Source organism: Syngnathus leptorhynchus, unplaced genomic scaffold (genome assembly GCF_054491065.1).
Source record: "Syngnathus leptorhynchus isolate UIUO unplaced genomic scaffold, UIUO_Slep HiC_scaffold_54, whole genome shotgun sequence".
Classification (NCBI taxonomy): Eukaryota; Metazoa; Chordata; class Actinopteri; order Syngnathiformes; family Syngnathidae; genus Syngnathus; species Syngnathus leptorhynchus.
Window position 1 is genome coordinate 465749 of NW_028232021.1, and position 14151 is coordinate 479899.

A 14151-nucleotide genomic window follows, 5' to 3' on the forward strand; every position below is an offset into this window, starting at 1 on the left:
CATACCTCCAGAGCTCCAGGGCTCCATAGCTCCATACCTCCAGAGCTCCATACCTCCAGAGCTCCATACCTCCAGAGCTCCATAGCTCCATAGCACCAGAGCTCCATAGCTCCATAGCACCAGAGCTCCATAGCACCAGAGCTCCATAGCACCAGAGCTCCATAGCTCCATAGCACCAGAGCTCCATAGCTCCATAGCACCAGAGCTCCATAGCTCCATAGCACCAGAGCTCCATACTTCCATAGCTCCATAGCTCCTTAGCTCCATAGCACCAGAGCTCCATAGCTCCATAGCACCAGAGCTCCATGGCTTCAGAGCTCCATAGCACCATAGCTCCATACCTCCAGAGCTCCAGGGCTCCATAGCTCCATACCTCCAGAGCTCCATACCTCCAGAGCTCCATACCTCCAGAGCTCCATAGCACCAGAGCTCCATAGCTCCATAGCACCAGAGCTCCATAGCACCAGAGCTCCATAGCACCAGAGCTCCATAGCTCCATAGCACCAGAGCTCCATAGCTCCATAGCACCAGAGCTCCATACTTCCAGAGCTCCATAGCTCCATAGCACCAGAGCTCCATAGCTCCATAGCACCAGAGCTCCATAGCTCCATAGCACCAGAGCTCCATACTTCCATAGCTCCATAGCTCCATACCTCCAGAGCTCCATAGCTCCATAGCTCCATACCTCCAGAGCTCCATAGCTCCAGAGCTCCATAGCTCCATAGCTCCATAGCACCAGAGCTCCATAGCTCCATAGCACCAGAGCTCCATACTTCCATAGCTCCAGGGCTCCATAGCTCCAGGGCTCCATACCTCCAGAGCTCCATAGCTCCATACTTCCAGAGCTCCATAGCTCCATACTTCCATAGCTCCATACTTCCATACCTCCATAGCTCCATACTTCCATAGCACCAGAGCTCCATACTTCCATAGCACCAGAGCTCCATACCTCCAGAGCTCCAGAGCTCCAGCCTGGGTGGCTGGTGGCTCCATAGCTCCATACTTCCATAGCTCTAAGTCAGAGAGTTGGCGAAAATTGCACTAAGTGCGAAAGCCCATTCATTTACAACGGCGTGTCCACAAGGCGGCGACATTTCCCCGTTACCGGTGGCTGCGCGGCGGGTGAGTGACAGAGCTTATCCGAGCGGCTGGAACTCTGCGCCGGCGTGGTCGAGCGTGAGGCCTCGGCCCTTTGGGTGCCTGGTACCTAAAACACTTCCATTGATCCAGCCACGGAGGGTGCTGGCTGGTGGCTCCATACCTCCATAGCTCCATAGCACCAGAGCTCCATAGCTCCATAGCACCAGAGCTCCATGGCTTCAGAGCTCCATAGCACCATAGCTCCATACCTCCAGAGCTCCAGGGCTCCATAGCTCCATACCTCCAGAGCTCCATACCTCCAGAGCTCCATACCTCCAGAGCTCCATAGCACCAGAGCTCCATGGCTTCAGAGCTCCATAGCACCATAGCTCCATACCTCCAGAGCTCCAGGGCTCCATAGCTCCATACCTCCAGAGCTCCATACCTCCAGAGCTCCATACCTCCAGAGCTCCATAGCACCAGAGCTCCATGGCTTCAGAGCTCCATAGCACCATAGCTCCATACCTCCAGAGCTCCAGGGCTCCATAGCTCCATACCTCCAGAGCTCCATACCTCCAGAGCTCAATAGCACCAGAGCTCCATGGCTTCAGAGCTCCATAGCACCATAGCTCCATACCTCCAGAGCTCCAGGGCTCCATAGCTCCATACCTCCAGAGCTCCATACCTCCAGAGCTCCAGAGCTCCATAGCACCAGAGCTCCATGGCTTCAGAGCTCCATAGCACCATAGCTCCATACCTCCAGAGCTCCAGGGCTCCATAGCTCCATACCTCCAGAGCTCCATACCTCCAGAGCTCCAGAGCTCCATAGCACCAGAGCTCCATGGCTTCAGAGCTCCATAGCACCATAGCTCCATACCTCCAGAGCTCCAGGGCTCCATAGCTCCATACCTCCAGAGCTCCATACCTCCAGAGCTCCAGAGCTCCATAGCACCAGAGCTCCATGGCTTCAGAGCTCCATAGCACCATAGCTCCATACCTCCAGAGCTCCAGGGCTCCAAAGCTCCATACCTCCAGAGCTCCATACCTCCAGAGCTCCATACCTCCAGAGCTCCATAGCTCCATAGCACCAGAGCTCCATAGCTCCATAGCACCAGAGCTCCATAGCACCAGAGCTCCATAGCACCAGAGCTCCATAGCTCCATAGCACCAGAGCTCCATAGCTCCATAGCACCAGAGCTCCATAGCTCCATAGCACCAGAGCTCCATACTTCCAGAGCTCCATAGCTCCATAGCACCAGAGCTCCATAGCTCCATAGCACCAGAGCTCCATAGCTCCATAGCACCAGAGCTCCATACTTCCATAGCTCCATAGCTCCATACCTCCAGAGCTCCATAGCTCCATAGCTCCATACCTCCAGAGCTCCATAGCTCCAGAGCTCCATAGCTCCATAGCACCAGAGCTCCATAGCTCCATAGCACCAGAGCTCCATACTTCCATAGCTCCAGGGCTCCATAGCTCCAGGGCTCCATAGCTCCATACCTCCAGAGCTCCATAGCTCCATACTTCCAGAGCTCCATAGCTCCATAGCACCAGAGCTCCATAGCTCCATAGCACCAGAGCTCCATAGCTCCATAGCACCAGAGCTCCATAGCTCCATAGCACCAGAGCTCCATAGCTCCATAGCTCCAGGGCTCCATAGCTCCATAGCTCCAGGGCTCCATAGCTCCATAGCTCCAGGGCTCCATAGCTCCATAGCTCCATACCTCCAGAGCTCCATACCTCCAGAGCTCCATACCTCCATAGCACCAGAACTCCATAGCTCCAGGGCTCCAGGGCTCCATAGCTCCATACCTCCAGAGCTCCATAGCTCCATACTTCCAGAGCTCCATAGCTCCATAGCTCCATACTTCCATAGCTCCATAGCTCCATACTTCCATAGCACCTGAGCTCCATACCTCCAGAGCTCCATAGCTCCAGCCTGGGTGGCTGGTGGCTCCATAGCTCCATACTTCCATAGCTCTAAGTCAGAGAGTTGGCGAAAATTGCACTAAGTGCGAAAGCCCATTCATTTACAACGGCGTGTCCGCCAGGCGGCGACATTTCCCCGTTACCGGTGGCTGCGCGGCGGGTGAGTGACAGAGCTTATCCGAGCGGCTGGAACTCTGCGCCGGCGTGGTCGAGCGTGAGGCCTCGGCCCTTTGGCTGCCTGGTACCTAAAACACTTCCATTGATCCAGCCACGGAGGGTGCTGGCTGGTGGCTCCATACCTCCATAGCTCCATAGCACCAGAGCTCCATAGCTCCATAGCACCAGAGCTCCATGGCTTCAGAGCTCCATAGCACCATAGCTCCATACCTCCAGAGCTCCAGGGCTCCATAGCTCCATACCTCCAGAGCTCCATACCTCCAGAGCTCCATACCTCCAGAGCTCCATAGCACCAGAGCTCCATGGCTTCAGAGCTCCATAGCACCATAGCTCCATACCTCCAGAGCTCCAGGGCTCCATAGCTCCATACCTCCAGAGCTCCATACCTCCAGAGCTCCATACCTCCAGAGCTCCATAGCACCAGAGCTCCATGGCTTCAGAGCTCCATAGCACCATAGCTCCATACCTCCAGAGCTCCAGGGCTCCATAGCTCCATACCTCCAGAGCTCCATACCTCCAGAGCTCCATACCTCCAGAGCTCCAGAGCTCCATAGCACCAGAGCTCCATGGCTTCAGAGCTCCATAGCTCCATACCTCCAGAGCTCCAGGGCTCCATAGCTCCATACCTCCAGAGCTCCATACCTCCAGAGCTCCAGAGCTCCATAGCACCAGAGCTCCATGGCTTCAGAGCTCCATAGCACCATAGCTCCATACCTCCAGAGCTCCAGGGCTCCATAGCTCCATACCTCCAGAGCTCCATACCTCCAGAGCTCCATACCTCCAGAGCTCCATAGCTCCATAGCACCAGAGCTCCATAGCTCCATAGCACCAGAGCTCCATAGCACCAGAGCTCCATAGCACCAGAGCTCCATAGCTCCATAGCACCAGAGCTCCATAGCTCCATAGCACCAGAGCTCCATAGCTCCATAGCACCAGAGCTCCATACTTCCAGAGCTCCATAGCTCCATAGCTCCATAGCACCAGAGCTCCATAGCTCCATAGCACCAGAGCTCCATGGCTTCAGAGCTCCATAGCACCATAGCTCCATACCTCCAGAGCTCCAGGGCTCCATAGCTCCATACCTCCAGAGCTCCATACCTCCAGAGCTCCATACCTCCAGAGCTCCATAGCACCAGAGCTCCATAGCTCCATAGCACCAGAGCTCCATAGCACCAGAACTCCATAGCACCAGAGCTCCATAGCTCCATAGCACCAGAGCTCCATAGCTCCATAGCACCAGAGCTCCATACTTCCAGAGCTCCATAGCTCCATAGCTCCATAGCACCAGAGCTCCATAGCTCCATAGCACCAGAGCTCCATAGCTCCATAGCACCAGAGCTCCATACTTCCATAGCTCCATAGCTCCATACCTCCAGAGCTCCATAGCTCCATAGCTCCATACCTCCAGAGCTCCATAGCTCCATAGCTCCAGAGCTCCATAGCTCCATAGCACCAGAGCTCCATAGCTCCATAGCACCAGAGCTCCATACTTCCATAGCTCCAGGGCTCCATAGCTCCAGGGCTCCATACCTCCAGAGCTCCATAGCTCCATACTTCCAGAGCTCCATAGCTCCATACTTCCATAGCTCCATACTTCCATACCTCCATAGCTCCATACTTCCATAGCACCAGAGCTCCATACTTCCATAGCACCAGAGCTCCATACCTCCAGAGCTCCAGAGCTCCAGCCTGGGTGGCTGGTGGCTCCATAGCTCCATACTTCCATAGCTCTAAGTCAGAGAGTTGGCGAAAATTGCACTAAGTGCGAAAGCCCATTCATTTACAACGGCGTGTCCACAAGGCGGCGACATTTCCCCGTTACCGGTGGCTGCGCGGCGGGTGAGTGACAGAGCTTATCCGAGCGGCTGGAACTCTGCGCCGGCGTGCTCGAGCGTGAGGCCTCGGCCCTTTGGCTGCCTGGTACCTAAAACACTTCCATTGATCCAGCCACGGAGGGTGCTGGCTGGTGGCTCCATACCTCCATAGCTCCATAGCACCAGAGCTCCATAGCTCCATAGCACCAGAGCTCCATGGCTTCAGAGCTCCATAGCACCATAGCTCCATACCTCCAGAGCTCCAGGGCTCCATAGCTCCATACCTCCAGAGCTCCATACCTCCAGAGCTCCATACCTCCAGAGCTCCATAGCACCAGAGCTCCATGGCTTCAGAGCTCCATAGCACCATAGCTCCATACCTCCAGAGCTCCAGGGCTCCATAGCTCCATACCTCCAGAGCTCCATACCTCCAGAGCTCCATACCTCCAGAGCTCCATAGCACCAGAGCTCCATGGCTTCAGAGCTCCATAGCACCATAGCTCCATACCTCCAGAGCTCCAGGGCTCCATAGCTCCATACCTCCAGAGCTCCATACCTCCAGAGCTCCATACCTCCAGAGCTCCATAGCACCAGAGCTCCATAGCACCAGAGCTCCATAGCTCCATAGCACCAGAGCTCCATAGCTCCATAGCACCAGAGCTCCATAGCTCCATAGCACCAGAGCTCCATACTTCCAGAGCTCCATAGCTCCATAGCTCCATAGCACCAGAGCTCCATAGCTCCATAGCACCAGAGCTCCATGGCTTCAGAGCTCCATAGCACCATAGCTCCATACCTCCAGAGCTCCAGGGCTCCATAGCTCCATACCTCCAGAGCTCCATACCTCCAGAGCTCCATACCTCCAGAGCTCCATAGCACCAGAGCTCCATAGCTCCATAGCACCAGAGCTCCATAGCACCAGAGCTCCATAGCACCAGAGCTCCATAGCTCCATAGCACCAGAGCTCCATAGCTCCATAGCACCAGAGCTCCATACTTCCAGAGCTCCATAGCTCCATAGCACCAGAGCTCCATAGCTCCATAGCACCAGAGCTCCATAGCTCCATAGCACCAGAGCTCCATACTTCCATAGCTCCATAGCTCCATACCTCCAGAGCTCCATAGCTCCATAGCTCCATACCTCCAGAGCTCCATAGCTCCAGAGCTCCATAGCTCCATAGCTCCATAGCACCAGAGCTCCATAGCTCCATAGCACCAGAGCTCCATACTTCCATAGCTCCAGGGCTCCATAGCTCCAGGGCTCCATACCTCCAGAGCTCCATAGCTCCATACTTCCAGAGCTCCATAGCTCCATACTTCCATAGCTCCATACTTCCATACCTCCATAGCTCCATACTTCCATAGCACCAGAGCTCCATACTTCCATAGCACCAGAGCTCCATACCTCCAGAGCTCCAGAGCTCCATAGCTCCATAGCTCCAGGGCTCCATAGCTCCATAGCTCCATACCTCCAGAGCTCCATACCTCCATACCTCCAGAGCTCCATAGCTCCATAGCTCCATACCTCCAGAGCTCCATAGCTCCAGAGCTCCATAGCTCCATAGCACCAGAGCTCCATAGCTCCATAGCACCAGAGCTCCATACTTCCATAGCTCCAGGGCTCCATAGCTCCAGGGCTCCATAGCTCCATACCTCCAGAGCTCCATAGCTCCATACTTCCAGAGCTCCATAGCTCCATAGCACCAGAGCTCCATAGCTCCATAGCACCAGAGCTCCATAGCTCCATAGCACCAGAGCTCCATAGCTCCATAGCACCAGAGCTCCATAGCTCCATAGCTCCAGGGCTCCATAGCTCCATAGCTCCAGGGCTCCATAGCTCCATAGCTCCAGGGCTCCATAGCTCCATAGCTCCATACCTCCAGAGCTCCATACCTCCAGAGCTCCATACCTCCATAGCACCAGAGCTCCATAGCTCCAGGGCTCCAGGGCTCCATAGCTCCATACCTCCAGAGCTCCAGAGCTCCATACCTCCAGAGCTCCATACCTCCATAGCACCAGAGCTCCATAGCTCCAGGGCTCCAGGGCTCCATAGCTCCATACCTCCAGAGCTCCATAGCTCCATACTTCCAGAGCTCCATAGCTCCATAGCTCCATACTTCCATAGCTCCATAGCTCCATACTTCCATAGCACCTGAGTTCCATACCTCCAGAGCTCCATAGCTCCAGCCTGGGTGGCTGGTGGCTCCATAGCTCCATACTTCCATAGCTCTAAGTCAGAGAGTTGGCGAAAATTGCACTAAGTGCGAAAGCCCATTCATTTACAACGGCGTGTCCGCCAGGCGGCGACATTTCCCCGTTACCGGTGGCTGCGCGGCGGGTGAGTGACAGAGCTTATCCGAGCGGCTGGAACTCTGCGCCGGCGTGGTCGAGCGTGAGGCCTCGGCCCTTTGGCTGCCTGGTACCTAAAACACTTCCATTGATCCAGCCACGGAGGGTGCTGGCTGGTGGCTCCATACCTCCATAGCTCCATAGCACCAGAGCTCCATAGCTCCATAGCACCAGAGCTCCATGGCTTCAGAGCTCCATAGCACCATAGCTCCATACCTCCAGAGCTCCAGGGCTCCATAGCTCCATACCTCCAGAGCTCCATACCTCCAGAGCTCCATACCTCCAGAGCTCCATAGCACCAGAGCTCCATGGCTTCAGAGCTCCATAGCACCATAGCTCCATAGCTCCATACCTCCAGAGCTCCAGGGCTCCATAGCTCCATACCTCCAGAGCTCCATACCTCCAGAGCTCCATACCTCCAGAGCTCCATAGCACCAGAGCTCCATGGCTTCAGAGCTCCATAGCACCATAGCTCCATACCTCCAGAGCTCCAGGGCTCCATAGCTCCATACCTCCAGAGCTCCATACCTCCAGAGCTCCATACCTCCAGAGCTCCAGAGCTCCATAGCACCAGAGCTCCATGGCTTCAGAGCTCCATAGCACCATAGCTCCATACCTCCAGAGCTCCAGGGCTCCATAGCTCCATACCTCCAGAGCTCCATACCTCCAGAGCTCCAGAGCTCCATAGCACCAGAGCTCCATGGCTTCAGAGCTCCATAGCACCATAGCTCCATACCTCCAGAGCTCCAGGGCTCCATAGCTCCATACCTCCAGAGCTCCATACCTCCAGAGCTCCATACCTCCAGAGCTCCATAGCTCCATAGCACCAGAGCTCCATAGCTCCATAGCACCAGAGCTCCATAGCACCAGAGCTCCATAGCACCAGAGCTCCATAGCTCCATAGCACCAGAGCTCCATAGCTCCATAGCACCAGAGCTCCATAGCTCCATAGCACCAGAGCTCCATACTTCCAGAGCTCCATAGCTCCATAGCTCCATAGCACCAGAGCTCCATAGCTCCATAGCACCAGAGCTCCATGGCTTCAGAGCTCCATAGCACCATAGCTCCATACCTCCAGAGCTCCAGGGCTCCATAGCTCCATACCTCCAGAGCTCCATACCTCCAGAGCTCCATACCTCCAGAGCTCCATAGCACCAGAGCTCCATAGCTCCATAGCACCAGAGCTCCATAGCACCAGAGCTCCATAGCACCAGAGCTCCATAGCTCCATAGCACCAGAGCTCCATAGCTCCATAGCACCAGAGCTCCATACTTCCAGAGCTCCATAGCTCCATAGCTCCATAGCACCAGAGCTCCATAGCTCCATAGCACCAGAGCTCCATAGCTCCATAGCACCAGAGCTCCATACTTCCATAGCTCCATAGCTCCATACCTCCAGAGCTCCATAGCTCCATAGCTCCATACCTCCAGAGCTCCATAGCTCCAGAGCTCCATAGCTCCATAGCTCCATAGCACCAGAGCTCCATAGCTCCATAGCACCAGAGCTCCATACTTCCATAGCTCCAGGGCTCCATAGCTCCAGGGCTCCATACCTCCAGAGCTCCATAGCTCCATACTTCCAGAGCTCCATAGCTCCATACTTCCATAGCTCCATACTTCCATACCTCCATAGCTCCATACTTCCATAGCACCAGAGCTCCATACTTCCATAGCACCAGAGCTCCATACCTCCAGAGCTCCAGAGCTCCAGCCTGGGTGGCTGGTGGCTCCATAGCTCCATACTTCCATAGCTCTAAGTCAGAGAGTTGGCGAAAATTGCACTAAGTGCGAAAGCCCATTCATTTACAACGGCGTGTCCGCCAGGCGGCGACATTTCCCCGTTACCGGTGGCTGCGCGGCGGGTGAGTGACAGAGCTTATCCGAGCGGCTGGAACTCTGCGCCGGCGTGGTCGAGCGTGAGGCCTCGGCCCTTTGGCTGCCTGGTACCTAAAACACTTCCATTGATCCAGCCACGGAGGGTGCTGGCTGGTGGCTCCATACCTCAATAGCTCCATAGCACCAGAGCTCCATAGCTCCATAGCACCAGAGCTCCATGGCTTCAGAGCTCCATAGCACCATAGCTCCATACCTCCAGAGCTCCTGGGCTCCATAGCTCCATACCTCCAGAGCTCCATACCTCCAGAGCTCCATACCTCCAGAGCTCCATAGCACCAGAGCTCCATGGCTTCAGAGCTCCATAGCACCATAGCTCCATACCTCCAGAGCTCCAGGGCTCCATAGCTCCATACCTCCAGAGCTCCATACCTCCAGAGCTCCATACCTCCAGAGCTCCATAGCACCAGAGCTCCATGGCTTCAGAGCTCCATAGCACCATAGCTCCATACCTCCAGAGCTCCAGGGCTCCATAGCTCCATACCTCCAGAGCTCCATACCTCCAGAGCTCCATACCTCCAGAGCTCCAGAGCTCCATAGCACCAGAGCTCCATGGCTTCAGAGCTCCATAGCTCCATACCTCCAGAGCTCCAGGGCTCCATAGCTCCATACCTCCAGAGCTCCATACCTCCAGAGCTCCAGAGCTCCATAGCACCAGAGCTCCATGGCTTCAGAGCTCCATAGCACCATAGCTCCATACCTCCAGAGCTCCAGGGCTCCATAGCTCCATACCTCCAGAGCTCCATACCTCCAGAGCTCCATACCTCCAGAGCTCCATAGCTCCATAGCACCAGAGCTCCATAGCTCCATAGCACCAGAGCTCCATAGCACCAGAGCTCCATAGCACCAGAGCTCCATAGCTCCATAGCACCAGAGCTCCATAGCTCCATAGCACCAGAGCTCCATACTTCCAGAGCTCCATAGCTCCATAGCTCCATAGCACCAGAGCTCCATAGCTCCATAGCACCAGAGCTCCATAGCTCCATAGCACCAGAGCTCCATACTTCCATAGCTCCATAGCTCCATACCTCCAGAGCTCCATAGCTCCATAGCTCCATACCTCCAGAGCTCCATAGCTCCAGAGCTCCATAGCTCCATAGCTCCATAGCACCAGAGCTCCATAGCTCCATAGCACCAGAGCTCCATACTTCCATAGCTCCAGGGCTCCATAGCTCCAGGGCTCCATACCTCCAGAGCTCCATAGCTCCATACTTCCAGAGCTCCATAGCTCCATACTTCCATAGCTCCATACTTCCATACCTCCATAGCTCCATACTTCCATAGCACCAGAGCTCCATACTTCCATAGCACCAGAGCTCCATACCTCCAGAGCTCCAGAGCTCCAGCCTGGGTGGCTGGTGGCTCCATAGCTCCATACTTCCATAGCTCTAAGTCAGAGAGTTGGCGAAAATTGCACTAAGTGCGAAAGCCCATTCATTTACAACGGCGTGTCCACAAGGCGGCGACATTTCCCCGTTACCGGTGGCTGCGCGGCGGGTGAGTGACAGAGCTTATCCGAGCGGCTGGAACTCTGCGCCGGCGTGGTCGAGCGTGAGGCCTCGGCCCTTTGGCTGCCTGGTACCTAAAACACTTCCATTGATCCAGCCACGGAGGGTGCTGGCTGGTGGCTCCATACCTCCATAGCTCCATAGCACCAGAGCTCCATAGCTCCATAGCACCAGAGCTCCATGGCTTCAGAGCTCCATAGCACCATAGCTCCATACCTCCAGAGCTCCAGGGCTCCATAGCTCCATACCTCCAGAGCTCCATACCTCCAGAGCTCCATACCTCCAGAGCTCCATAGCACCAGAGCTCCATGGCTTCAGAGCTCCATAGCACCATAGCTCCATACCTCCAGAGCTCCAGGGCTCCATAGCTCCATACCTCCAGAGCTCCATACCTCCAGAGCTCCATACCTCCAGAGCTCCATAGCACCAGAGCTCCATGGCTTCAGAGCTCCATAGCACCATAGCTCCATACCTCCAGAGCTCCAGGGCTCCATAGCTCCATACCTCCAGAGCTCCATACCTCCAGAGCTCCATACCTCCAGAGCTCCAGAGCTCCATAGCACCAGAGCTCCATGGCTTCAGAGCTCCATAGCACCATAGCTCCATACCTCCAGAGCTCCAGGGCTCCATAGCTCCATACCTCCAGAGCTCCATACCTCCAGAGCTCCAGAGCTCCATAGCACCAGAGCTCCATGGCTTCAGAGCTCCATAGCACCATAGCTCCATACCTCCAGAGCTCCAGGGCTCCATAGCTCCATACCTCCAGAGCTCCATACCTCCAGAGCTCCATACCTCCAGAGCTCCATAGCTCAATAGCACCAGAGTTCCATAGCTCCATAGCACCAGAGCTCCATAGCACCAGAGCTCCATAGCACCAGAGCTCCATAGCTCCATAGCACCAGAGCTCCATAGCTCCATAGCACCAGAGCTCCATAGCTCCATAGCACCAGAGCTCCATACTTCCAGAGCTCCATAGCTCCATAGCTCCATAGCACCAGAGCTCCATAGCTCCATAGCACCAGAGCTCCATGGCTTCAGAGCTCCATAGCACCATAGCTCCATACCTCCAGAGCTCCAGGGCTCCATAGCTCCATACCTCCAGAGCTCCATACCTCCAGAGCTCCATACCTCCAGAGCTCCATAGCACCAGAGCTCCATAGCTCCATAGCACCAGAGCTCCATAGCACCAGAGCTCCATACTTCCATAGCTCCAGGGCTCCATAGCTCCAGGGCTCCATACCTCCAGAGCTCCATAGCTCCATACTTCCAGAGCTCCATAGCTCCATACTTCCATAGCTCCATACTTCCATACCTCCATAGCTCCATACTTCCATAGCACCAGAGCTCCATACTTCCATAGCACCAGAGCTCCATACCTCCAGAGCTCCAGAGCTCCAGCCTGGGTGGCTGGTGGCTCCATAGCTCCATACTTCCATAGCTCTAAGTCAGAGAGTTGGCGAAAATTGCACTAAGTGCGAAAGCCCATTCATTTACAACGGCGTGTCCACAAGGCGGCGACATTTCCCCGTTACCGGTGGCTGCGCGGCGGGTGAGTGACAGAGCTTATCCGAGCGGCTGGAACTCTGCGCCGGCGTGGTCGAGCGTGAGGCCTCGGCCCTTTGGCTGCCTGGTACCTAAAACACTTCCATTGATCCAGCCACGGAGGGTGCTGGCTGGTGGCTCCATACCTCCATAGCTCCATAGCACCAGAGCTCCATAGCTCCATAGCACCAGAGCTCCATGGCTTCAGAGCTCCATAGCACCATAGCTCCATACCTCCAGAGCTCCAGGGCTCCATAGCTCCATACCTCCAGAGCTCCATACCTCCAGAGCTCCATACCTCCAGAGCTCCATAGCACCAGAGTTCCATGGCTTCAGAGCTCCATAGCACTATAGCTCCATACCTCCAGAGCTCCAGGGCTCCATAGCTCCATACCTCCAGAGCTCCATACCTCCAGAGCTCCATACCTCCAGAGCTCCAGAGCTCCATAGCACCAGAGCTCCATGGCTTCAGAGCTCCATAGCACCATAGCTCCATACCTCCAGAGCTCCAGGGCTCCATAGCTCCATACCTCCAGAGCTCCATACCTCCAGAGCTCCAGAGCTCCATAGCACCAGAGCTCCATGGCTTCAGAGCTCCATAGCACCATAGCTCCATACCTCCAGAGCTCCAGGGCTCCATAGCTCCATACCTCCAGAGCTCCATAGCTCCATAGCACCAGAGCTCCATAGCTCCATAGCACCAGAGCTCCATACTTCCATAGCTCCATAGCTCCATACCTCCAGAGCTCCATAGCTCCATAGCTCCATACCTCCAGAGCTCCATAGCTCCAGAGCTCCATAGCTCCATAGCACCAGAGCTCCATAGCTCCATAGCACCAGAGCTCCATACTTCCATAGCTCCAGGGCTCCATAGCTCCAGGGCTCCATAGCTCCATACCTCCAGAGCTCCATAGCTCCATACTTCCAGAGCTCCATAGCTCCATAGCTCCAGGGCTCCATAGCTCCATAGCTCCAGGGCTCCATAGCTCCATAGCTCCAGGGCTCCATAGCTCCATAGCTCCATACCTCCAGAGCTCCATACCTCCAGAGCTCCATAGCTCCATAGCACCAGAGCTCCATAGCTCCAGGGCTCCAGGGCTCCATAGCTCCATACCTCCAGAGCTCCATAGCTCCATACTTCCAGAGCTCCATAGCTCCATAGCTCCATACTTCCATAGCTCCATAGCTCCATACTTCCATAGCACCTGAGCTCCATACCTCCAGAGCTCCATAGCTCCAGCCTGGGTGGCTGGTGGCTCCATAGCTCCATACTTCCATAGCTCTAAGTCAGAGAGTTGGCGAAAATTGCACTAAGTGCGAAAGCCCATTCATTTACAACGGCGTGTCCGCCAGGCGGCGACATTTCCCCGTTACCGGTGGCTGCGCGGCGGGTGAGTGACAGAGCTTATCCGAGCGGCTGGAACTCTGCGCCGGCGTGGTCGAGCGTGAGGCCTCGGCCCTTTGGCTGCCTGGTACCTAAAACACTTCCATTGATCCAGCCACGGAGGGTGCTGGCTGGTGGCTCCATACCTCCATAGCTCCATAGCACCAGAGCTCCATAGCTCCATAGCACCAGAGCTCCATGGCTTCAGAGCTCCATAGCACCATAGCTCCATACCTCCAGAGCTCCAGGGCTCCATAGCTCCATACCTCCAGAGCTCCATACCTCCAGAGCTCCATACCTCCAGAGCTCCATAGCACCAGAGCTCCATGGCTTCAGAGCTCCATAGCACCATAGCTCCATACCTCCAGAGCTCCAGGGCTCCATAGCTCCATACCTCCAGAGCTCCATACCTCCAGAGCTCCATACCTCCAGAGCTCCATAGCACCAGAGCTCCATGGCTTCAGAGCTCCATAGCA